Here is a 27,064-nt window from a genome sequence, read left to right as displayed (position 1 = left end):
ACGTTTTTATAAGAGATTATATGAGTGGAAAAGTATGGATCCAGGTATGGCTGATGAGGCTTTGAGTGCTATAACAGAGACAGTAGATGAGGGTGAGTGTGATATGTTAATGGATGCAGTGTCAGAAAGTGAGGTGGAGTCTGTGTTAAAGAGTATGCGTAAAAATAAGTCGCCTGGATGTGATGGGTTGCCGATTGAGTTCTATGTGAGTATGTGGGATGTGATAAAAGTAGACTTTGTGGAGGTTTTGAGTTTCATTTTTGATTCTGGTGGTATGATTGATGAGATGAAAGAGGGTGTGGTGGTATTGATATACAAGAAGGGTGAAAGGAAAGTGTTGGCAAATTGGAGGCCTATCACGCTGTTGAATGTAGATTACAAAATGTATGCTAAGTTGTTAGCATGGCGTATGAAAGGGGTGCTTGGGCAAGTGATTGGAGAAGAACAAGTGTGTGCGGTGCCTGGAAGACGAGTGACGGATAATTTGATGTTGTTTAGAGATTTGATTGGCGATAGTTTGGGTAGAAAGAAGGATATGTATGTTATGTCTTTAGACTTTGAAAAAGCGTATGATAGAGTATGTCATGAGTTTATGTTTAGAGTGTTGGAGAGTATGGGTTTTCCGGATAGTTTTGTGCATGAGGTGCAGGGATTGTATGTTGATGCGTTTAGTCGGATTTTGGTGAATGGAAATTTGAGTGATCATGTGAGAGTGGATTCGGGAGTTAGACAAGGATGCCCGTTGTCACTGATTCTTTTTATTTGTGTGTTAGAGCCGTTGCTGTGTATGTTGCGTGCGGATAAAGTGATGCGTGGACTTTTGGTGCCTGGGAGTGGTGGAAAGTGTGTAAAAGTTTTAGCATATATGGATGATGTTGTGGTTGTGGGTAGGTCAAGAGTGGCTTTGGAGAGGGCGAAGTTGCGTGTGTCGTTATTTTGTGGTGCGTCTGCGTTTCGAGTGAATTGGGATAAATCTAAGTTGAACGTTTTTGGTGATGCGTCTGTGAGTGATAATCAAATGGAATGTGTGAGTGGGGGCTTGAAAGTATTGGGAGTGATTTTTGACGAAAGTTTGAAGGGAAAGGACAGTTGGGATATAGTTGGGCGAAAGGTGGCTCAAAAGTTGAATTTCTGGATTCTGAGGAAATTGACTGTTTTTGGTAAGGTGTTGATTATTAAAGCGGTGGTGTTGCCAATGCTTTTATACGTGGCTAACATTTTCCCACCGGGGAGTGTTTGTGTTAAGAAGTTGAATCGGATGTTGTTTTTATTTTTCTGGGGTGGACGGATGGAGAGACTGAAGAGAGTGTTTGTGCTGAAAGAGTGTAAGAATGGAGGGGTTAATTTTCCAAATTTGGAAGTGTTTTTTGGAATAAACTATGTTTGTCAGGTCTTGCATATGTTGAATGGGAGTACAAAAGCGGCGTGCATGATGCGTTATATGGCTGGTTGGATGTTGTGTGGTTTGAAGTGGAGAGTGAGAGATAATGCGGTGCCGATGGCATATCATGTGTGTGTGTGGTATTCTTTGGTCGAATCTTTTATTCGTAAATTTGAGTTGTTGGAGGTGAGTTTGGAAGAATGGAAGGACAAAAAGAATGTGGTTAAACGGCTGAAAGCTAGAGAGGATCTTTGTGTGATAGAGGGGCTGTCGTCAAAGGAGAGTGCTATAGTATGGAAAGGATTAAGTGTGAGTGGTCAGACGAATAGACAGAGAGAGATTGTATGGAAGAAGCTACATGGAGTCTTGCCGGTGAGGGAATTTCAGAAGAAGAGGGACTTGGTACGGTCGGCTGAATGTCCGAGAGAATCTTGTCTGGGTTGTGAAAGTGGTGTGCATTTGTTTTGGAATTGTGAATATGCTCAGAGTGTGTGGAAGGTTTTGGGTGGTTTATGTAAGGAGTTGACTGGTGTTAGGATGATGAGTTGGAAAATGGCTATGTATGGTTTAGGGGCGAGTGGTAAGGTGAACGAGTGTTTGTTGTGGTTATTTATGGTATGTGTGTCGGAGGTGTTATGGGACGTGCGGAATATTTTGGTGTTTAAGAAGGAGGATATTGTGGTTAAAGAATGTGTGCGAATGGTTTTAGGGAAGCTTTATTTTTGTTTTCAGTGGGATAGGCACAAGGGAGGTGATGCGGATGCGGAATGCTTGTGGAAACATAGGAAGTGGAAGGCTCTGGTGGTGTGTTGAGGGGAGTGGCGTGGTTTTTGTATGGTTTTGTTCAGTTAGGACTTGTTTTTTTGTCAGTTTTTTTATTATATTTTTGACTGTATCAACATTACTGTAATAAGAACATGATTTTCTTTTTCATAATAAAAAAAGCCATATGATGGATGTTACGCGCTTCTCACCGCTGGGTTGGAGCAAGTACAGACTGAGGTTTAAAAAAAAAAAATCTGTTCTTATCAGTTTAATATCTGATACGCCCCCTATCTGGGGGCCATATATTAAATGGATTTTTAGAACAGGGAGATGGAAGAAGAGCTTGCTCTGTCCACTCCACGCATTGACCCGGTATTGCAGTACCTCCGGGACCGGTGCACCTTTCCTATTCTGTAATCCAAAAATAGACTAATGACAACCTCTCAGCTTTTCCCAAGGATTGTCGACGTTTTTGCCGCATTGTTAAATTCCTTGATTTTGGGGGATTTGGCCAGCCAGCAGGCTTTTACACTGTTTCAAAATTGTATTCAATCGTTGCTGTCTATTAAATAAAATGTTGCAATGGATGAATAAAAGCGCCTGTGAACTACTGTGTGGAGTCTTGTTTTGCGTCTACTTCTTGTCTCCATTGAATTCCCTCCTTCTACACAAGGCAAATTTAAACAGTTGATGAGCATTTGGATGTGAGGCCTACGTAGGCCTAATTCCTGAATGCTAACTAAGTACGGATGAAGAAGCTTTAACACTTAGAAATTAATTCCTACATTCTTAACTTACTATTATGGTTATCCTTTGGGCTTGTCTTTCCGACCTGGTCATGTTTGGAAATAATTTGAATTTTTGTGCCGGTGGTGTCCACGCTGGCTGCAGGAGGTGTGGATAGTTACTGTAGAGACACTAAAGGCACAAGCTCTGCAGTATGTATATGCTGCATCGATCTCCTGGTGTGTGTCTCCCTCAAGTGGATGTCAGTATGCAAGCCAAGGAAATGCAGTCCGTACAGCCAAGCACATTGTGACATCACGTGTGTCGCATCATGATGACATCATAGAGTGTGCATCATGATGACATCACAGAGCCCTCACACTGTAGTGGAAAAATGGAAATCTGCCAGGATGAACGGGTTGGTTGAAACAATCCAGATTTTAGAGACATGTTCAAGGCAGCCAGGGAACCTTCCATTGCAGAATGAATGTCCCAAGTGATGAAGTGCATAGCATTGTGTAAATGTGATAAGCACGGAGCCAGGGTCGTCAGACGGGCGGCAGACGTCTGGTGGGTGTGGTCGTTGGAGGGAGGCGGATCAAATGCAAATGATTGTGCACCAGCCAGCCAGTCTGCAAGGCAGGAGGAGAGAAAACTCACGATGCAGGAGTGAGTGATGGAATGTGTGGTTGCGCGCGCCTGGGTGCCTGCCTGCCTGCTTGTCAGCCCGGACTTCTCCTTCCTTCTTCTTATTTGCTGGGATCGTCGTCGCCGCCGCCAAAAGTCAAGTTAATCTGCAGATAGTATAGACTAGTATAGAGCAAGTGTGCGTGGGGGGAGGGTGATTCTCTATGATGGATTGTAGATCCAGTTTCGGCTGCGCAGCTCCCTCGGCCCACATTCGGGTTATCGCTTCTCGGCCTTTTGGCTAAGATCAGGTGCCCTTGTGTGCCTGGTCTGGCCTGTAGGATTCAGAGTTTTCCCTTTTGGGGACTCTGGGAGCTCGGGGGAAGTGGATCAAAATTTCTCTGAGGCTGCCAGGATGTCGGGTGCAAAGAACACCTTCCGTATACAGTTGGACAGAACAGTGGGAGGCCAGCACCGCACGTTGATGCACCTCTGGCACAAGATATTGGTACCTTTGGCGCAAGTGGACAAGGATGATCTGTATTGCATACAGGAGTTTGCAAACGCTGGGACCTTTGACGTGACTTTCAAGTTTCCGGAGACCTGCATCAACACGTACGAGAGGGTAAGAGCCCATATTAATGAGCCCCTGCTCCAGGGGTTTACTTTGCTGCCCTTATTCATGGGAGCAGAACGGCCCCTGACCGTACATACGTATGATCCCTTTATTGAACCGGACCAAATAAAAGCATTCTGACAAGATACTGCTCGTCTGTCCGTGGCGGTATGCGCCTACAGAACTATGTGGGCATCTTTAACGGTAAAACGCGGTTCTGGGTGCGGCTGCGCCTGGACCCTGGGGGGATTGGGGGTGTTATGCACCCACCTGCAAATTTTTCTATTGGCGGAGCGAGAGGGTTTTTATTCTACCCGGAGCAGCCCTTATATTGCCGGAACTGTTTCTCCTTTGGTCATACAAAGGAGGCTTGCATGAAAGGGAAATGCTGCCGCAATTGTGGGATGGGAGACCATGAAGCTGCGCAATGCCCCCAGAAAAAGAAGTGTGATCTCTGTGGGAGCCAGGACCACTTAATGCGCACCTGTACGAGGTTTATTGACACCCCGCCGTCTGCTGCTAGTGTGCTGGAAAAGCTTAATGCCCCCAAGGTGGCCCCTGTGTCATCTGACGTGTCTGCGGGTGCTTTATTATTACAAACATCTCTTATTGCCAGCACCCCGGCCGGGGTGTCTGGTACTGATCCTGAAAGTGTGCCTGTCAAGTCTGCCCCCGAAATGGCCCCTGCTGAGGTGTCTGGCGCCGTGGCGCCACTTCTACAAGCTGAGGAGGAGCCCCCCCGCCGGGTTATTGAACACTGGGTGAGACGCGATCCCGCTGCTGCAGCTCCTGCTGTCATCGCTGCTGCTGCTGCTGCTGCGGCCGCCGGAGGAAGCGCTCCGGAGATTGAGGACGCGCCTAGCCCCGCCCCCCCGCGGCTCAGCGGTGATTGATGAATTTCTGTCCCAGCCGCTGGACAGTGTGGCGCCGAGCCACTGAGAGGTCCCGTGGAGAAGAATCGTCAGAGTCCTCTGATGCTGACTCAGAGGGCTCTGTGGAATGGGACACAGTGTCTGGCGGTGCTGCCAGCCCTGTGAGTTCTGGCTGCACTACCCCTGACTTGGATGCCTTCACCTTGGTGCGCCCGAAGAAAGGAGGTTCGCACTCTGGCCCTGCAAAAAGACCACGTCTTCAAGGTACTGTGCCTAGTTTATCCACTTCCAACCGCTATGATGGGCTGCTGGAGGAGGGGGAGATGGAGGTTGCCTCTTCTGCTCCAGCTGCCAGTGTTTCTACTGCCACTGCCATTGTGTCGTCCCCTGTGTCTGTGTCAGATGTGGAGAATCTGCAGGGGGGCTCCCCTGCGGTCCCATATCTAGATGCAGAAGACGTGCAGATTTTTATGGACACCTGTACCGGGACATGAGCTGGTTATGGTTTATACTGCATTGCTGTCACTTTTTCTGTATCCCTTTTCTAATGTATCCTGGCTAGTCTCTTAAATGTTGTTTCCCTGAATGTTCGGGGAATTAAATCAAAAGCCAGGAGATTAGCTGTGTTTGAAGATCTCATTTTGCATGGGGGGGATATTTTATGCTTACAGGAATGTGGTATTATTGAGGCGCCGGATGCTGCGGACTGGCCGCACGGTGCTACTGTGTGGTCGGGTTCCCGTGCAAATAAAAATGACGGTGTGGGAGTGTTGGCAAGAGGGAGGGATATTTCTTTCCAGTCTTATACGGTTATTGAACCTGGGCGGTGTGTTTTAGTGCATGTAGTTTATCGTGGATTCCAGTTTAGGTTGTTTAATGTGTATGCTCCGGCAGACAAAAATGCTCGGAAAAACCTGTTTGAAATTTTTTTTTCTTTTTACCAGGTAGATTACCTGTTATGCTTGTGGGGGACTTTAATTGTGTGACTGAGGTGTCTGATAGAAAGAGCGCGGGTGTGAGTCGTGTGGATGTGACAGGAAATATGTTAAAGCGGTTGATTGCGGATTTTAGTTTGGTGGATGTGGCGCGTGTGTGGTGTGCGAATGCTCCGAAACCTACTTACAAGGCAGATAGAGGAATGATTGTGTCACGACTGGATTATGTATTCTTAGGTAAGAGTGTGCGCTATTTGATCAGCGGCGGGTGGTATATTCGGATCATGAATGTTTGGAGTGTACGATTGAGTGTGAGAACGTGGTGAGGTATGGCAGGGGTGTGTGGAAGCTGAATGTTCGTTTGCTTGAGGATGAGTATGTGCGGAAGAATTTTAGTGTGAAATATGGTCAGTGGCGGGAGCGTAAGCATGAGTTTGCGGATATTCTTGAATGGTGGGTATGGGTGAAACGTATGATTGGGTTTTTTTTCCGGAGAATGGGGTGTACTGTGGCGCGGAAGAAACGTATGCAGTATGATTGGGCTTTGAAGCGTTTGGATTTTTTGTATGCTATGAGAGAGTTGGGTGAGGATGCGTCTGAGGATATCAGGAGTGTGCGGCGTGAGGTGGATGACTGCTTGTATGAAAAAGGGCGTAGTTTGATATTTAGGTCGAAAGTTGAACATATGGAGAAAGATGAGTCGTGTAGTAGATTTTTCTTTAAGAAAGTGTGTGGGGCTGCTAGAGATATGGATGTGCTTTTGGATGATTGTGGTGTGGAGGTGTGTGATGAAAATGGGATTATGTTTGAGGTTGAACGTTTTTATAAGAGATTATATGAGTGGAAAAGTATGGATCCAGGTATGGCTGATGAGGCTTTGAGTGCTATAACAGAGACAGTAGATGAGGGTGAGTGTGATATGTTAATGGATGCAGTGTCAGAAAGTGAGGTGGAGTCTGTGTTAAAGAGTATGCGTAAAAATAAGTCACCTGGATGTGATGGGTTGCCGATTGAGTTCTATGTGAGTATGTGGGATGTGATAAAAGTAGACTTTGTGGAGGTTTTGAGTTTCATTTTTGATTCTGGTGGTATGATTGATGAGATGAAAGAGGGTGTGGTGGTATTGATATACAAGAAGGGTGAAAGGAAAGTGTTGGCAAATTGGAGGCCTATCACGCTGTTGAATGTAGATTACAAAATGTATGCTAAGTTGTTAGCATGGCGTATGAAAGGGGTGCTTGGGCAAGTGATTGGAGAAGAACAAGTGTGTGCGGTGCCTGGAAGACGAGTGACGGATAATTTGATGTTGTTTAGAGATTTGATTGGCGATAGTTTGGGTAGAAAGAAGGATATGTATGTTATGTCTTTAGACTTTGAAAAAGCGTATGATAGAGTATGTCATGAGTTTATGTTTAGAGTGTTGGAGAGTATGGGTTTTCCGGATAGTTTTGTGCATAAGGTGCAGGGATTGTATGTTGATGCGTTTAGTCGGATTTTGGTGAATGGAAATTTGAGTGATCATGTGAGAGTGGATTCGGGAGTTAGACAAGGATGCCCGTTGTCACCGATTCTTTTTATTTGTGTGTTAGAGCCGTTGCTGTGTATGTTGCGTGCGGATAAAGTGATGCGTGGACTTTTGGTGCCTGGGAGTGGTGGAAAGTGTGTAAAAGTTTTAGCATATATGGATGATGTTGTGGTTGTGGGTAGGTCAAGAGTGGCTTTGGAGAGGGCGAAGTTGCGTGTGTCGTTATTTTGTGGTGCGTCTGCGTTTCGAGTGAATTGGGATAAATCTAAGTTGAAAGTTTTTGGTGATGCGTCTGTGAGTGATAATCAAATGGAATGTGTGAGTGGGGGCTTGAAAGTATTGGGAGTGATTTTTGACGAAAGTTTGAAGGGAAAGGACAGTTGGGATATAGTTGGGCGAAAGGTGGCTCAAAAGTTGAATTTCTGGATTCTGAGGAAATTGACTGTTTTTGGTAAGGTGTTGAATATTAAAGCGGTGGTGTTGCCAATGCTTTTATACGTGGCTAACATTTTCCCACCGGGGAGTGTTTGTGTTAAGAAGTTGAATCGGATGTTGTTTTTATTTTTCTGGGGTGGACGGATGGAGAGACTGAAGAGAGTGTTTGTGCTGAAAGAGTGTAAGAATGGAGGGGTTAATTTTCCAAATTTGGAAGTGTTTTTTGGAATAAACTATGTTTGTCAGGTCTTGCATATGTCGAATGGGAGTACAAAAGCGGCGTGCATGATGCGTTATATGGCTGGTTGGATGTTGTGTGGTTTGAAGTGGAGAGTGAGAGATAATGCGGTGCCGATGGCATATCATGTGTGTGTGTGGTATTCTTTGGTCGAATCTTTTATTCGTAAATTTGAGTTGTTGGAGGTGAGTTTGGAAGAATGGAAGGACAAAAAGAATGTGGTTAAACGGCTGAAAGCTAGAGAGGATCTTTGTGTGATAGAGGGGCTGTCGTCAAAGGAGAGTGCTATAGTATGGAAAGGATTAAGTGTGAGTGGTCAGACGAATAGACAGAGAGAGATTGTATGGATGAAGCTACATGGAGTCTTGCCGGTGAGGGAATTTCAGAAGAAGAGGGACTTGGTACGGTCGGCTGAATGTCCGAGAGAATCTTGTCTGGGTTGTGAAAGTGGTGTGCATTTGTTTTGGAATTGTGAATATGCTCAGAGTGTGTGGAAGGTTTTGGGTGGTTTATGTAAGGAGTTGACTGGTGTTAGGATGATGAGTTGGAAAATGGCTATGTATGGTTTAGGGGCGAGTGGTAAGGTGAACGAGCGTTTGTTGTGGTTATTTATGGTATGTGTGTCGGAGGTGTTATGGGACGTGCAGAATATTTTGGTGTTTAAGAAGGAGGATATTGTGGTTAAAGAATGTGTGCGAATGGTTTTAGGGAAGCTTTATTTTTGTTTTTAGTGGGATAGGCACAAGGGAGGTGATGCGGATGCGGAAGGCTTGTGGAAACATAGGAAGTGGAAGGCTCTGGTGGTGTGTTGAGGGGAGTGGCGTGGTTTTTGTATGGTTTTGTTCAGTTAGGACTTGTTTTTTTGTCAGTTTTTTTATTATATTTTTGACTGTATCAACATTACTGTAATAAGAACATGATTTTCTTTTTCATAATAAAAAAAGCCGTATGATGGATGTTACGCGCTTCTCAACGCTGGGTTGGAGCAAGTACAGACTGAGGTTTAAAAAAAAAAAATCTGTTCTTATCAGTTTAATATCTGATACGCCCCCTATCTGGGGGCCATATATTAAATGGATTTTTAGAACAGGGAGATGGAAGAAGAGCTTGCTCTGTCCACTCCACGCATTGACCCGGTATTGCAGTACCTCCGGGACCGGTGCACCTTTCCTATTCTGTAATCCAAAAATAGACTAATGACAACCTCTCAGCTTTTCCCAAGGATTGTCGACGTTTTTGCCGCATTGTTAAATTCCTTGATTTTGGGGGATTTGGCCAGCCAGCAGGCTTTTACACTGTTTCAAAATTGTATTCAATCGTTGCTGTCTATTAAATAAAATGTTGCAATGGATGAATAAAAGCGCCTGTGAACTACTGTGTGGAGTCTTGTTTTGCGTCTACTTCTTGTCTCCATTGAATTCCCTCCTTCTACACAAGGCAAATTTAAACAGTTGATGAGCATTTGGATGTGAGGCCTACGTAGGCCTAATTCCTGAATGCTAACTAAGTACGGATGAAGAAGCTTTAACACTTAGAAATTAATTCCTACATTCTTAACTTACTATTACGGTTATCCTTTGGGCTTGTCTTTCCGACCTGGTCATGTTTGGAAATAATTTGAATTTTTGTGCCGGTGGTGTCCACGCTGGCTGCAGGAGGTGTGGATAGTTACTGTAGAGACACTAAAGGCACAAGCTCTGCAGTATGTATATGCTGCATCGATCTCCTGGTGTGTGTCTCCCTCAAGTGGATGTCAGTATGCAAGCCAAGGAAATGCAGTCCGTACAGCCAAGCACATTGTGACATCACGTGTGTCGCATCATGATGACATCATAGAGTGTGCATCATGATGACATCACAGAGCCCTCACACTGTAGTGGAAAAATGGAAATCTGCCAGGATGAACGGGTTGGTTGAAACAATCCAGATTTTAGAGACATGTTCAAGGCAGCCAGGGAACCTTCCATTGCAGAATGAATGTCCCACTGCTTAAGTGATGAAGTGCATAGCATTGTGTAAATGTGATAAGCACGGAGCCAGGGTCGTCAAACGGGCGGCAGATGTCTGGTGGGTGTGGTCGTTGGAGGGAGGCGGATCAAATGCAAATGATTGTGCACCAGCCAGCCAGTCTGCAAGGCAGGAGGAGAGAAAACTCACGATGCAGGAGTGAGTGATGGAATGTGTGGTTGCGCGCGCCTGGGTGCCTGCCTGCTTGCTTGTCAGCCCGGACTTCTCCTTCCTTCTTCTTATTTGCTGGGATCGTCGTCGCCGCCACCGCCGCCAAAAGTCAAGTTAATCTGCAGATAGTATAGACTAGTATAGAGCAAGTGTGCGTGGGGGGAGGGTGATTCTCTATGATGGATTTGTAGATCCAGTTTCGGCTGCGCAGCTCCCTCGGCCCACATTCGGGTTATCGCTTCTCGGCCTTTTGGCTAAGATCAGGTGCCCTTGTGTGCCTGGTCTGGCCTGTAGGATTCAGAGTTTTCCCTTTTGGGGACTCTGGGAGCTCGGGGGAAGTGGATCAAAATTTCTCTGAGGCTGCCAGGATGTCGGGTGCAAAGAACACCTTCCGTATACAGTTGGACAGAACAGTGGGAGGCCAGCACCGCACGTTGATGCACCTCTGGCACAAGATATTGGTACCTTTGGCGCAAGTGGACAAGGATGATCTGTATTGCATACAGGAGTTTGCAAACGCTGGGACCTTTGACGTGACTTTCAAGTTTCCGGAGACCTGCATCAACACGTACGAGAGGGTAAGAGCCCATATTAATGAGCCCCTGCTCCAGGGGTTTACTTTGCTGCCCTTATTCATGGGAGCAGAACGGCCCCTGACCGTACATACGTATGATCCCTTTATTGAACCGGACCAAATAAAAGCATTCTGACAAGATACTGCTCGTCTGTCCGTGGCGGTATGCGCCTACAGAACTATGTGGGCATCTTTAACGGTAAAACGCGGTTCTGGGTGCGGCTGCGCCTGGACCCTGGGGGGATTGGGGGTGTTATGCACCCACCTGCAAATTTTTCTATTGGCGGAGCGAGAGGGTTTTTATTCTACCCGGAGCAGCCCTTATATTGCCGGAACTGTTTCTCCTTTGGTCATACAAAGGAGGCTTGCATGAAAGGGAAATGCTGCCGCAATTGTGGGATGGGAGACCATGAAGCTGCGCAATGCCCCCAGAAAAAGAAGTGTGATCTCTGTGGGAGCCAGGACCACTTAATGCGCACCTGTACGAGGTTTATTGACACCCCGCCGTCTGCTGCTAGTGTGCTGGAAAAGCTTAATGCCCCCAAGGTGGCCCCTGTGTCATCTGACGTGTCTGCGGGTGCTTTATTATTACAAACATCTCTTATTGCCAGCACCCCGGCCGGGGTGTCTGGTACTGATCCTGAAAGTGTGCCTGTCAAGTCTGCCCCCGAAATGGCCCCTGCTGAGGTGTCTGGCGCCGTGGCGCCACTTCTACAAGCTGAGGAGGAGCCCCCCCGCCGGGTTATTGAACACTGGGTGAGACGCGATCCCGCTGCTGCAGCTCCTGCTGTCATCGCTGCTGCTGCTGCTGCGGCCGCCGGGGGAAGCGCTCCGGAGATTGAGGACGCGCCTAGCCCCGCCCCCCCGCGGCTCAGTGGCTCGGCGGTGATTGATGAATTTCTGTCCCAGCCGCCGGACAGTGTGGCGCCGAGCACCGCTGAGAGGTCCCGTGGAGAAGAATCGTCAGAGTCCTCTGATGCTGACTCAGAGGGCTCTGTGGAATGGGACACAGTGTCTGGCGGTGCTGCCAGCCCTGCGAGTTCTGGCTGCACTACCCCGGACTTGGATGCCTTCACCTTGGTGCGCACGAAGAAAGGAGGTTCGCACTCTGGCCCTGCAAAAAGACCACGTCTTCAAGGTACTGTGCCTAGTTTATCCACTTCCAACCGCTATGATGGGCTGCTGGAGGAGGGGGAGATGGAGGTTGCCTCTTCTGCTCCAGCTGCCAGTGTTTCTACTGCCACTGCCATTGTGTCGTCCCCTGTGTCTGTGTCAGATGTGGAGAATCTGCAGGGGGGCTCCCCTGCGGTCCCATATCTAGATGCAGAAGACGTGCAGATTTTTATGGACACCTGTACCGGGACATGAGCTGGTTATGGTTTATACTGCATTGCTGTCACTTTTTCTGTATCCCTTTTCTAATGTATCCTGGCTAGTCTCTTAAATGTTGTTTCCCTGAATGTTCGGGGAATTAAATCAAAAGCCAGGAGATTAGCTGTGTTTGAAGATCTCATTTTGCATGGGGGGGATATTTTATGCTTACAGGAATGTGGTATTATTGAGGCGCCGGATGCTGCGGACTGGCCGCACGGTGCTACTGTGTGGTCGGGTTCCCGTGCAAATAAAAATGACGGTGTGGGAGTGTTGGCAAGAGGGAGGGATATTTCTTTCCAGTCTTATACGGTTATTGAACCTGGGCGGTGTGTTTTAGTGCATGTAGTTTATCGTGGATTCCAGTTTAGGTTGTTTAATGTGTATGCTCCGGCAGACAAAAATGCTCGGAAAAACCTGTTTGAAATTTTTTTTTCTTTTTACCAGGTAGATTACCTGTTATGCTTGTGGGGGACTTTAATTGTGTGACTGAGGTGTCTGATAGAAAGAGCGCGGGTGTGAGTCGTGTGGATGTGACAGGAAATATGTTAAAGCGGTTGATTGCGGATTTTAGTTTGGTGGATGTGGCGCGTGTGTGGTGTGCGAATGCTCCGAAACCTACTTACAAGGCAGATAGAGGAATGATTGTGTCACGACTGGATTATGTATTCTTAGGTAAGAGTGTGCGCTATTTGATCAGCGGCGGGTGGTATATTCGGATCATGAATGTTTGGAGTGTACGATTGAGTGTGAGAACGTGGTGAGGTATGGCAGGGGTGTGTGGAAGCTGAATGTTCGTTTGCTTGAGGATGAGTATGTGCGGAAGAATTTTAGTGTGAAATATGGTCAGTGGCGGGAGCGTAAGCATGAGTTTGCGGATATTCTTGAATGGTGGGTATGGGTGAAACGTATGATTGGGTTTTTTTTCCGGAGAATGGGGTGTACTGTGGCGCGGAAGAAACGTATGCAGTATGATTGGGCTTTGAAGCGTTTGGATTTTTTGTATGCTATGAGAGAGTTGGGTGAGGATGCGTCTGAGGATATCAGGAGTGTGCGGCGTGAGGTGGATGACTGCTTGTATGAAAAAGGGCGTAGTTTGATATTTAGGTCGAAAGTTGAACATATGGAGAAAGATGAGTCGTGTAGTAGATTTTTCTTTAAGAAAGTGTGTGGGGCTGCTAGAGATATGGATGTGCTTTTGGATGATTGTGGTGTGGAGGTGTGTGATGAAAATGGGATTATGTTTGAGGTTGAACGTTTTTATAAGAGATTATATGAGTGGAAAAGTATGGATCCAGGTATGGCTGATGAGGCTTTGAGTGCTATAACAGAGACAGTAGATGAGGGTGAGTGTGATATGTTAATGGATGCAGTGTCAGAAAGTGAGGTGGAGTCTGTGTTAAAGAGTATGCGTAAAAATAAGTCGCCTGGATGTGATGGGTTGCCGATTGAGTTCTATGTGAGTATGTGGGATGTGATAAAAGTAGACTTTGTGGAGGTTTTGAGTTTTATTTTTGATTCTGGTGGTATGATTGATGAGATGAAAGAGGGTGTGGTGGTATTGATATACAAGAAGGGTGAAAGGAAAGTGTTGGCAAATTGGAGGCCTATCACGCTGTTGAATGTAGATTACAAAATGTATGCTAAGTTGTTAGCATGGCGTATGAAAGGGGTGCTTGGGCAAGTGATTGGAGAAGAACAAGTGTGTGCGGTGCCTGGAAGACGAGTGACGGATAATTTGATGTTGTTTAGAGATTTGATTGGCGATAGTTTGGGTAGAAAGAAGGATATGTATGTTATGTCTTTAGACTTTGAAAAAGCGTATGATAGAGTATGTCATGAGTTTATGTTTAGAGTGTTGGAGAGTATGGGTTTTCCGGATAGTTTTGTGCATAAGGTGCAGGGATTGTATGTTGATGCGTTTAGTCGGATTTTGGTGAATGGAAATTTGAGTGATCATGTGAGAGTGGATTCGGGAGTTAGACAAGGATGCCCGTTGTCACCGATTCTTTTTATTTGTGTGTTAGAGCCGTTGCTGTGTATGTTGCGTGCGGATAAAGTGATGCGTGGACTTTTGGTGCCTGGGAGTGGTGGAAAGTGTGTAAAAGTTTTAGCATATATGGATGATGTTGTGGTTGTGGGTAGGTCAAGAGTGGCTTTGGAGAGGGCGAAGTTGCGTGTGTCGTTATTTTGTGGTGCGTCTGCGTTTCGAGTGAATTGGGATAAATCTAAGTTGAACGTTTTTGGTGATGCGTCTGTGAGTGATAATCAAATGGAATGTGTGAGTGGGGGCTTGAAAGTATTGGGAGTGATTTTTGACGAAAGTTTGAAGGGAAAGGACAGTTGGGATATAGTTGGGCGAAAGGTGGCTCAAAAGTTGAATTTCTGGATTCTGAGGAAATTGACTGTTTTTGGTAAGGTGTTGATTATTAAAGCGGTGGTGTTGCCAATGCTTTTATACGTGGCTAACATTTTCCCACCGGGGAGTGTTTGTGTTAAGAAGTTGAATCGGATGTTGTTTTTATTTTTCTGGGGTGGACGGATGGAGAGACTGAAGAGAGTGTTTGTGCTGAAAGAGTGTAAGAATGGAGGGGTTAATTTTCCAAATTTGGAAGTGTTTTTTTGGAATAAACTATGTTTGTCAGGTCTTGCATATGTTGAATGGGAGTACAAAAGCGGCGTGCATGATGCGTTATATGGCTGGTTGGATGTTGTGTGGTTTGAAGTGGAGAGTGAGAGATAATGCGGTGCCGATGGCATATCATGTGTGTGCATGGTATTCTTTGGTCGAATCTTTTATTCGTAAATTTGAGTTGTTGGAGGTGAGTTTGGAAGAATGGAAGGACAAAAAGAATGTGGTTAAACGGCTGAAAGCTAGAGAGGATCTTTGTGTGATAGAGGGGCTGTCGTCAAAGGAGAGTGCTATAGTATGGAAAGGATTAAGTGTGAGTGGTCAGACGAATAGACAGAGAGAGATTGTATGGATGAAGCTACATGGAGTCTTGCCGGTGAGGGAATTTCAGAAGAAGAGGGACTTGGTACGGTCGGCTGAATGTCCGAGAGAATCTTGTCTGGGTTGTGAAAGTGGTGTGCATTTGTTTTGGAATTGTGAATATGCTCAGAGTGTGTGGAAGGTTTTGGGTGGTTTATGTAAGGAGTTGACTGGTGTTAGGATGATGAGTTGGAAAATGGCTATGTATGGTTTAGGGGCGAGTGGTAAGGTGAACGAGCGTTTGTTGTGGTTATTTATGGTATGTGTGTCGGAGGTGTTATGGGACGTGCGGAATATTTTGGTGTTTAAGAAGGAGGATATTGTGGTTAAAGAATGTGTGCGAATGGTTTTAGGGAAGCTTTATTTTTGTTTTCAGTGGGATAGGCACAAGGGAGGTGATGCGGATGCGGAAGGCTTGTGGAAACATAGGAAGTGGAAGGCTCTGGTGGTGTGTTGAGGGGAGTGGCGTGGTTTTTGTATGGTTTTGTTCAGTTAGGACTTGTTTTTTTGTCAGATTTTTTATTATATTTTTGACTGTATCAACATTACTGTAATAAGAACATGATTTTCTTTTTCATAATAAAAAAAGCCATATGATGGATGTTACGCGCTTCTCACCGCTGGGTTGGAGCAAGTACAGACTGAGGTTTAAAAAAAAAAAATCTGTTCTTATCAGTTTAATATCTGATACGCCCCCTATCTGGGGGCCATATATTAAATGGATTTTTAGAACAGGGAGATGGAAGAAGAGCTTGCTCTGTCCACTCCACGCATTGACCCGGTATTGCAGTACCTCCGGGACCGGTGCACCTTTCCTATTCTGTAATCCAAAAATAGACTAATGACAACCTCTCAGCTTTTCCCAAGGATTGTCGACGTTTTTGCCGCATTGTTAAATTCCTTGATTTTGGGGGATTTGGCCAGCCAGCAGGCTTTTACACTGTTTCAAAATTGTATTCAATCGTTGCTGTCTATTAAATAAAATGTTGCAATGGATGAATAAAAGCGCCTGTGAACTACTGTGTGGAGTCTTGTTTTGCGTCTACTTCTTGTCTCCATTGAATTCCCTCCTTCTACACAAGGCAAATTTAAACAGTTGATGAGCATTTGGATGTGAGGCCTACGTAGGCCTAATTCCTGAATGCTAACTAAGTACGGATGAAGAAGCTTTAACACTTAGAAATTAATTCCTACATTCTTAACTTACTATTATGGTTATCCTTTGGGCTTGTCTTTCCGACCTGGTCATGTTTGTAAATAATTTGAATTTTTGTGCCGGTGGTGTCCACGCTGGTTGCAGGAGGTGTGGATAGTTACTGTAGAGACACTAAAGGCACAAGCTCTGCAGTATGTATATGCTGCATCGATCTCCTGGTGTGTGTCTCCCTCAAGTGGATGTCAGTATGCAAGCCAAGGAAATGCAGTCTGTACAGCCAAGCACATTGTGACATCACGTGTGTCGCATCATGATGACATCATAGAGTGTGCATCATGATGACATCACAGAGCCCTCACACTGTAGTGGAAAAATGGAAATCTGCCAGGATGAACGGGTTGGTTGAAACAATCCAGATTTTAGAGACATGTTCAAGGCAGCCAGGGAACCTTCCATTGCAGAATGAATGTCCCACTGCTTAAGTGATGAAGTGCATAGCATTGTGTAAATGTGATAAGCACGGAGCCAGGGTCGTCAGACGGGCGGCAGACGTCTGGTGGGTGTGGTCGTTGGAGGGAGGCGGATCAAATGCAAATGATTGTGCACCAGCCAGCCAGTCTGCAAGGCAGGAGGAGAGAAAACTCACGATGCAGGAGTGAGTGATGGAATGTGTGGTTGCGCGCGCCTGGGTGCCTGCCTGCCTGCCTGCTTGTCAGCCCGGACTTCTCCTTCCTTCTTCTTATTTGCTGGGATCGTCGTCGCCGCCGCCAAAAGTCAAGTTAATCTGCAGATAGTATAGACTAGTATAGAGCAAGTGTGCGTGGGGGGAGGGTGATTCTCTATGATGGATTGTAGATCCAGTTTCGGCTGCGCAGCTCCCTCGGCCCACATTCGGGTTATCGCTTCTCGGCCTTTTGGCTAAGATCAGGTGCACTTGTGTGCCTGGTCTGCCTTTAGGAATTCAGGGTTTCCCTTTTGGGGACCCTGGGATTTGAACGAGTAGTGGATCGTCGCCCTTGCTGGGGTCTTCACGACTGCCAGGATGTCAGCAAAAAATACATTTCATGTGCAAATGGACAGGACCGTTGGAGGACAACATCGTACTTTAATGCACGTGTGGCACAAAATATTGGTGCCCATCGCTAAAGTGGAGAAAGAGGACGTTTACTGCATTCAAGAATTCCCCACTGCTGGGACCTTTGACGTCACATTCTCTTACGCAGGTGCCTGCATCAACGCCTATGAAAGGGTAAGAGCCCATTTGACTGAGCCACTGTTACAGGGTTTTACCCTACTGCCTTTATTTATGGGAGCTGAGAGGCCATTAACAGTACATATGTACGACCCATTTGTGGAGCCGGACCAGATTAAGGCGTTCTTGCAGCGCTACTGTTCCTCAGTGCGAGGGGGCGTTCGCCTACAGAACTATGTCGGGATTTTTAATGGCAAGACAAAGTTCTGGGTGCGGCTGCGCCTGGACCCTGGAGGTATTGGGGGTGTTAAACACCCTCCTGCAAATTTTTCCCTTGGGGGTGCGAGGGGGTACCTTTTCTATCCGGAGCAGCCATCTTACTGCCGTAACTGTTATGAATTTGGCCATACTAAAGATCAGTGTATGAAGCAGAGATGTTGCAGAAACTGCGGTATGGCGGATCATGAGGCGGCTACATGCCCCCAGCGTAAGCGCTGTGATATGTGCGGCAGCCAGGACCATCTGATGCGCTCATGTCCGAAAGTTACTGACCCCCACCCCTCTGTTGCTGCCCAATTAGACCCCCAAACTGCTCAGGCTGTTATGCAGGATCAGCCTGTCATTTCCAGTGCCCCTGTGAGTGTGCCCTCAGTGATTGTGTCAACTGTGGCCGCTGCACCTGCGGGGGTGTCCGGAGCCATTATTGCCACCGAGCCCGCCGTTTTGACAGCTCCCACTGACAGTTCGGGCGCACGGCTCCGTTTGAATATGGAGGAGGAGTCAGCAGCGCTTGTCAGAGCGGTTGAGGAGGGAGCAGCGGCCGCTGCTGCTGAGACTAGCGGGGGGAGTGCGCTGGGGATCCAGTCACCGCTAAGCCCCGCCTCCCCGCGGCTCGGCGGTAATTGAAGAGTACCCGTCCCCAGTGCCGGAAAGCCCCGCTGTGAGCGGCGCTGCGGGCGCCCGGAGAGGAGAGTGGGCTGTGTCATTGGACGCAGACTCGGAGGAATCTGACGGCTCAGTGGAGTGGGACACTGTATCTGGAGGGGGGGGCAGCCCAGCAGTGTCCAGGGCTGAGACACCTGTACAAGATGACTTCACGTTGGTGAGAACAAAGCGGAGCGCTTCTGCTGCAGGCTCTGCGAAACGCCCGCGACTCACAGGTACACTGACAGTTCTTCCTACCAGTAACCGCTATGCAGGCTTGTGTGTGGAGGAGGGTGGGATGGAAGTGTCTGGCTCTGTGGAGTCAGTGGGGGATGAGGGGGCATCTGTGGCTTCCAGTGTTACTACGGACATCTCTTCTGTGCCTGCACTTGTGGCTGGGGATCGGCAGGGGGGCTCCCCTGTCGCCTCATACCTGGAGGAAGATGTTGTACAGTCCTTCATGGAAACCTGCAACGGGACTTGATCCGGAGATAATACGTATATTGTTGTCATATATGTTTACCCCTATATAATTGTATCTCATCCTGGCTAGGTCTCTTACTATTGCCTCCCTGAATGTTCGGGGAATAAAATCTAGGGCAAGGCGTATTGCTGTATTTGATGACTTACTGTGTAATGGGGGTGATCTGTTGTGTCTACAAGAATGTGGAATCTCTGAGGCTCCTGCCGCTGCTGACTGGCTGCATGGCTTGTCTGTGTGGTCGGGCTCTAGGCAAAATAAAAATGATGGAGTGGGTGTTTTGGCAAGGGGAAGGGATATTTCTTTTGTTTCATATACTGTAATTGTACCGGGGAGGTGTCTCTTAGTGCATGTTTGTTTTCGGGGTTTTGAATTTCGTTTATTTAATGTTTATGCGCCGGCTGATAAAGTCGAGCGTATTGAGCTATTGGATAGATTGACACAATTTTTACCAGGTAGGTTGCCTGTGGTGATTGTTGGGGACTTTAATTGTATTATGGAGGTGAAGGATAGGCAGAGTGCGGGTGTGAGTCGTGTGGATGTGACAGGGAATATGTTAAAACGGTTGATTGCGGATTTTAGTTTGGTGGTTGTGGCGCGTGTGTGTTGTGTGAATGATCCGAAACCTACTTACAAGGCAGATAGAGGAATGATTGCGTCAAGATTGGATTATGTGTTCTTAGGTAAGGGTGTGCGGTATGTGTCTTTTGATCAGAGGTGTGTGGTGTATTCGGATCATGAATGTTTGGTGTGTAAGATTGAGTGTGCGAGCGATGTGCGGTATGGCAGGGGTGTGTGGAAGCTGAATGTTCAGTTGCTTGAGGATGAGTAAGTGCGTAAAAGCTTTAGTGTGAGATATGGTCAGTGGCGAGAGCGTAAGCATGAGTTTGCGGACATTCTTGAATGGTGGGTATGGGTGAAACGTATGATTGGTGTTTTTTTCGGAGAATGGGGCGTACTGTGGCGCGGAAGAAACGTATGCTGTATGATTGGGCTTTGAAGCGCTTGGAATTTTTGTATGCTATGAGAGAGTTGGGTGAGGATGTGTCTGAGGATATCAGGAGTGTGCGGCGTGAGGTGGATGATTGTTTGTATGAGAAAGGGCGTAGTTTGATATTTAGGTCGAAAGTTGAACATTTGGAGAAAGATGAGACGTGTAGTAGATTTTTCTTTAAGAAAGTGTGTGGGGCTGCTAGAGATATGGACGTGCTTTTGGATGATAGCGGTGTGGATGTTTGTGATGAAAATGGGATTATGTTTGAGGTTGAACGGTTTTATAAGAGGTTATACGAGTGGAAGAGTATGGATAAGGATATGGCTGATGAGGCTTTGAGTGCAATAACTGAGACAGTGGATGAGGGTGAGTGTGATATGTTAATGGATGCAGTGTCGGAATGTGAGGTTGAGTCTGTGTTAAAGAGTATGCGTAAGAATAAGTCGCCTGGATGTGATGGGTTGCCGATTGAGTTTTATGTGAGTATGTGGGATGTGATAAAAGAAGACTTTGTGGAGGTTTTGAGTTTTATTTTTGATTCGGGTGGTATGCTGGATGCGATGAAAGAGGGTGTGGTTGTATTGATATATAAGAAGGGTGATAGGAAAGTGCTGGTAAATTGGAGGCCTATCACTTTGTTGAATGTGGATTACAAGATGTATGCAAAGTTGTTAGCATGGCGTATGAAAGGGGTGCTTGGGAAAGTGATTGGGGAGGAACAAGTGTGTGCGGTGCCTGGAAGACGAGTGACTGATAATTTGATGTTGTTTAGAGATTTGATTGGAGATAGTTTGGGCCGGAAGAAGGATATGTATGTTATGTCTTTAGATTTTGAAAAAGCGTATGATAGAGTATGTCACGAGTTTATGTTCCGAGTGTTGGAGAGTATGGGTTTTCCGGATGGTTTTGTGCGAAAGGTGCAGGGATTGTATGTTGATGCGTTTAGTCGGATTTTGGTGAATGGGAATCTGAGTGAACATGTGAGAGTGGATTCGGGTGTCAGGCAAGGGTGTCCGTTGTCACCGATTCTTTTTATTTGTGTGTTAGAGCCGTTGCTGTGTATGTTGCGTGCGGATAAAGTGATGCATGGACTTTTGGTGCCTGGGAGCGGTGGAAAGTGTGTAAAAGTTTTGGCATATATGGATGATGTTGTGGTTGTGGGTCAGTCTAAAGTGGCTTTGGATAGGGCGAAATTGCGTGTGTCGTTATTTTGTGGGGCGTCTGCGTTTCGAGTGAATTGGGATAAATCTAAGTTGAAAGTGTTTGGTGATGCGTCTGTGAGTGATAATCAAATGGAATGTGTGGACGGGGGTTTGAAAGTGTTGGGTGTGATTTTTGATGAGAGTTTGAAGGGAAAGGACAGTTGGGATGTAGTTGGGCGAAAGGTGGCTCAGAAGTAGAATTTCTGGAGTCTGAGGAAGTTGACTATTTTTGGCAAGGTATTAATTATTAAAGCTGTGGTGTTGCCAATGCTGTTATACGTTGCTAACATTTTCCCTCCGGGGAGTGTTTGTGTTAAGAAGTTGAATCGGATGTTGTTTTTATTTTTCTGGGGTGGAAGGATGGAGAGATTGAAGCGAGTGTTTGTGTTGAAAGAGTGTAAGAATGGAGGTGTTAATTTTCCAAATTTAGAAGTGTTTTTTGGAATAAACTATGTTTGCCAGGTTTTGCGTATGTTGAATGGGAGTACAAAAGCGGCGTGCATGATGCAATATATGGCTGGTTGGATGTTGTGCGGTTTGAAGTGGAGAGTGAGAGATAATGCGGTTCCGATGGCATATCATGTGTGTGTGTGGTATTCTTTGGTCGAATCTTTTATTCGTAAGTTTGAGTTATTAGATGTGAGTTTGGAGGAATGGAAGGACAAAAAGAATGTGGTTAAACGTTTGAAAGATAGGGAGGATCTTTGCGTGATAGAGGGTTTGTCGTCAAAGGACAGTGTTATGGTCTGGAAGGGGTTGAGTGTGGGTGGACAGACGAATAGACAGAGGGAGATTGTATGGATGAAGCTACATGGAGTCTTGCCGGTAAGGGAATTTCAGAAGAAGAGGGATTTGGTACGGTCGGCTGAATGTCCTAGAGAAGCTTGTAAGGGATGTGAAAGTGGTGTGCATTTGTTTTGGAATTGTGGTTATGCTCAGAGTGTGTGGAAGGTTTTGGGTGGTTTATGTAAGGAGTTGACTGGTATTAGGATGATGAGCTGGAAAATGGCTATGTATGGTTTAGGGGCGAGTGGTAAGGCGAATGAGCGATTGTTTTGGTTATTTATGGTATGTGTGTCGGAAGTGTTATCGGACGTGCGGAATATTTTGGTGTTTAAGAAGGATGATATTGTTGTTAAAGAATGTGTGCGTATGGTGTTAGGGAAGCTTTATTTTTGTTTTCAGTGGGATAGGCATAGAGGAGGTAGTGAGGATGCGGAAGGTCTGTGGAAACATAGAAAGTGGAAGGCTTTGGTGGTGTGTTGAGGTGGTGTGGAGTGGTTTATGCATGGATTTTATCCTGTTAGGATTTTGTTGGGATTCGTTCCTGGGTTTTTTCCTTTAGTTTTTGTCATTGTCAATTTACTGTAGAATGTACTAAAAATACTGTAATAAGAACATGGTTTTTCTTTTTATAATAAAAAAAGCCGTATGATGGATGTTACGCGCTTCTCACCGCTGGGTTGGAGCAAGTACAGACTGAGGCAAAAAAAAAAAAAATCTGTTCTTATCAGTTTAATATCTGATACGCCCCCTATCTGGGGGCCATATATTAAATGGATTTTTAGAACAGGGAGATGGAAGAAGAGCTTGCTCTGTCCACTCCACGCATTGACCCGGTATTGCAGTACCTCCGGGACCGGTGCACCTTTCCTATTCTGTAATCCAAAAATAGACTAATGCCGACATCTCAGTTTTTCCCCAGGATTGTCAACGTTTTTGCCGCATTGATAAACTCCTTGATTTTGGGGGATTTGGCCAGCCAGCATGCTTTTACACTGTTTCAAAATTAATGGCACTCGCACAGACACGCTCCCAACTTCTGTTGCACTCTTTCCGTTGCCCTGGCCTTTTGGCTAGGGCAAGGACAATTTTTTATCCCCCCCCCCCGTCCTTCTGGCTGGGGCTTATTTATTTGATTGATTGAGCACGGCACTTATTTTTTCGTTTCGTTTGTCACGTCCACGGTTTTTCGTTGGGGTTTAGGTTAGAGATGAGCGGGTTCGGTTTCTCTGAATCCGAACCCGCCAGAACTTCATGTTTTTTTTCACGGGTCCGAGCGACTCGGATCTTCCCGCCTTGCTCGGTTAACCCGAGCGCGCCCGAACGTCATCATGACGCTGTCGGATTCTCGCGAGACTCGGATTCTATATAAGGAGCCGCGCGTCGCCGCCATTTTCACACGTGCATTGAGATTGATAGGGAGAGGACGTGGCTGGCGTCCTCTCCGTTTAGACACTTGATTTACTAATTTTGGGGAGCATTAGGAGTACTCAGTAGTGTACAGTGCAGAGTTTTGCTGATAGTGACCAGTGACCACCACTTTTATTTATAATCCGTTCTCTGCCTGAAAAAAGCGATACACAGCACACAGTGACTCAGTCACATACATACCATATCTGTGTGCACTGCTCAGGCTCAGGCCAGTGTGCTGCATCATCTATATATATTATATATCTGTCTGACTGCTCAGCTCACACAGCTTATAATTGTGGGGGAGACTGGGGAGCACTACTGCAGTGCCAGTTATAGGTTATAGCAGGAGCCAGGAGTACATAATATTATATTAAAATTAAACAGTGCACACTTTTGCTGCAGGAGTGCCACTGCCAGTGTGACTAGTGACCAGTGACCTGACCACCAGTATATAATATTAGTAGTATACTATCTCTTTATCAACCAGTCTATATTAGCAGCAGACACAGTACAGTGCGGTAGTTCACGGCTGTGGCTACCTCTGTGTCGGCACTCGGCAGCCCGTCCATAATTGTATATACCAGTGACCTAACCGTGGTTTTTTTTTCTTTCTTTATACATACATACTAGTTACGAGTATACTATCTCTTTATCAACCAGTCTATATATTAGCAGCAGACACAGTACAGTGCGGTAGTTCACGGCTGTGGCTACCTCTGTGTCGGCACTCGGCAGCCCGTCCATAATTGTATATACCACCTAACCGTGGTTTTTTTTTTCTTTCTTTATACATACATACTAGTTACGAGTATACTATCTCTTTATCAACCAGTCTATATATTAGCAGCAGACACAGTACAGTGCGGTAGTTCACGGCTGTGGCTACCTCTGTGTCGGCACTCGGCAGCCCGTCCATAATTGTATATACCACCTAACCGTGGTTTTTTTTTCTTTCTTTATACATACATACTAGTTACGAGTATACTATCTCTTTATCAACCAGTCTATATATTAGCAGCAGACACAGTACAGTGCGGTAGTTCACGGCTGTGGCTACCTCTGTGTCGGCACTCGGCAGCCCATCCATAATTGTATATACCACCTAACCGTGGTTTTTTTTTCTTTCTTTATACATACATACTAGTTACGAGTATACTATCTCTTTATCAACCAGTCTATATATTAGCAGCAGACACAGTACAGTGCGGTAGTTCACGGCTGTGGCTACCTCTGTGTCGGCACTCGGCAGCCCGTCCATAATTGTATATACCACCTAACCATGGTTTTTTTTTCTTTCTTTATACATACATACTAGTTACGAGTATACTATCTCTTTATCAACCAGTCTATATATTAGCAGCAGACACAGTACAGTGCGGTAGTTCACGGCTGTGGCTACCTCTGTGTCGGCACTCGGCAGCCCGTCCATAATTGTATATACCACCTAACCGTGGTTTTTTTTTCTTTCTTTATACATACATACTAGTTACGAGTATACTATCTCTTTATCAACCAGTCTATATATTAGCAGCAGACACAGTACAGTGCGGTAGTTCACGGCTGTGGCTACCTCTGTGTCGGCAATCGGCAGCCCGTCCATAATTGTATACTAGTATCCAATCCATCCATCTCCATTGTTTACCTGAGGTGCCTTTTAGTTGTGCCTATTAAAATATGGAGAACAAAAATGTTGAGGTTCCAAAATTAGGGAAAGATCAAGATCCACTTCCACCTCGTGCTGAAGCTGCTGCCACTAGTCATGGCCGAGACGATGAAATGCCAGCAACGTCGTCTGCCAAGGCCGATGCCCAATGGCATAGTACAGAGCATGTCAAAACCAAAACACCAAATATCAGTAAAAAAAGGACTCCAAAACCTAAAATAAAATTGTCGGAGGAGAAGCGTAAACTTGCCAATATGCCATTTACCACACGGAGTGGCAAGGAACGGCTGAGGCCCTGGCCTATGTTCATGGCTAGTGGTTCAGCTTCACATGAGGATGGAAGCACTCAGCCTCTCGCTAGAAAACTGAAAAGACTCAAGCTGGCAAAAGCACCGCAAAGAACTGTGCGTTCTTTGAAATCCCAAATCCACAAGGAGAGTCCAATTGTGTCGGTTGCGATGCCTGACCTTCCCAACACCGGACGTGAAGAGCATGCGCCTTCCACCATTTGCACGCCCCCTGCAAGTGCTGGAAGGAGCACCCGCAGTCCAGTTCCTGATAGTCAGATTGAAGATGTCAGTGTTGAAGTACACCAGGATGAGGAGGGTATGGGTGTTGCTGGCGCTGGGGAGGAAATTGACCAGGAGGATTCTGATGGTGAGGTGGTTTGTTTAAGTCAGGCACCCGGGGAGACACCTGTTGTCCGTGGGAGGAATATGGCCGTTGACATGCCAGGTGAAAATACCAAAAAAATCAGCTCTTCGGTGTGGAGGTATTTCACCAGAAATGCGGACAACAGGTGTCAAGCCGTGTGTTCCCTTTGTCAAGCTGTAATAAGTAGGGGTAAGGACGTTAACCACCTCGGAACATCCTCCCTTATACGTCACCTGCAGCGCATTCATAATAAGTCAGTGACAAGTTCAAAAACTTTGGGTGACAGCGGAAGCAGTCCACTGACCAGTAAATCCCTTCCTCTTGTAACCAAGCTCACGCAAACCACCCCACCAACTCCCTCAGTGTCAATTTCCTCCTTCCCCAGGAATGCCAATAGTCCTGCAGGCCATGTCACTGGCAAGTCTGACGAGTCCTCTCCTGCCTGGGATTCCTCCGATGCATCCTTGCGTGTAACGCCTACTGCTGCTGGCGCTGCTGTTGTTGCCGCTGGGAGTCGATGGTCATCCCAGAGGGGAAGTCGTAAGCCCACTTGTACTACTTCCAGTAAGCAATTGACTGTTCAACAGTCCTTTGCGAGGAAGATGAAATATCACAGCAGTCATCCTACTGCAAAGCGGATAACTGAGTCCTTGACAACTATGTTGGTGTTAGACGTGCGTCCGGTATCCGCCGTTAGTTCACAGGGAACTAGACAATTTATTGAGGCAGTGTGCCCCCGTTACCAAATACCATCTAGGTTCCACGGACGTCAGAAAAAGACTCACCAGTCTCCTAAAAAATGCAGTTGTACCCAATGTCCACTTAACCACGGACATGTGGACAAGTGGAGCAGGGCAGGGTCAGGACTATATGACTGTGACAGCCCACTGGGTAGATGTATGGACTCCCGCCGCAAGAACAGCAGCGGCGGCACCAGTAGCAGCATCTCGCAAACGCCAACTCTTTCCTAGGCAGGCTACGCTTTGTATCACCGCTTTCCAGAATACGCACACAGCTGAAAACCTCTTACGGCAACTGAGGAAGATCATCGCGGAATGGCTTACCCCAATTGGACTCTCCTGTGGATTTGTGGCATCGGACAACGCCAGCAATATTGTGTGTGCATTAAATATGGGCAAATTCCAGCACGTCCCATGTTTTGCACATACCTTGAATTTGGTGGTGCAGAATTTTTTAAAAAACGACAGGGGCGTGCAAGAGATGCTGTCGGTGGCCAGAAAAATTGCGGGACACTTTCGGCGTACAGGCACCACGTACAGAAGACTGGAGCACCACCAAAAACTACTGAACCTGCCCTGCCATCATCTGAAGCAAGAAGTGGTAACGAGGTGGAATTCAACCCTCTA

General features: G+C 46.3%; 4 pseudogenes; all 4 read left to right on the top strand.

Moving 5' to 3' along the window:
- Positions 1–2,377: 2,377 nt before the first annotated feature.
- On the top strand, positions 2,378–2,552 carry LOC134899723 (U2 spliceosomal RNA; annotated as a pseudogene).
- A 6,529-nt stretch (positions 2,553–9,081) lies between these two features.
- Positions 9,082–9,290, top strand: LOC134899720 (U2 spliceosomal RNA; annotated as a pseudogene).
- A 6,585-nt stretch (positions 9,291–15,875) lies between these two features.
- On the top strand, positions 15,876–16,050 carry LOC134899722 (U2 spliceosomal RNA; annotated as a pseudogene).
- A 6,578-nt stretch (positions 16,051–22,628) lies between these two features.
- LOC134899728 (U2 spliceosomal RNA) lies at positions 22,629–22,837 on the top strand (annotated as a pseudogene).
- Positions 22,838–27,064: the final 4,227 nt, after the last annotated feature.

The sequence above is a fragment of the Pseudophryne corroboree genome, chromosome 3 (genome assembly GCF_028390025.1).
Source record: "Pseudophryne corroboree isolate aPseCor3 chromosome 3, aPseCor3.hap2, whole genome shotgun sequence".
NCBI classification, from domain to species: domain Eukaryota; kingdom Metazoa; phylum Chordata; class Amphibia; order Anura; family Myobatrachidae; genus Pseudophryne; species Pseudophryne corroboree.
The sequence above is the reverse complement of the archived record's forward strand: the minus strand, read 5'-3'. Positions and strand labels throughout refer to the sequence as shown.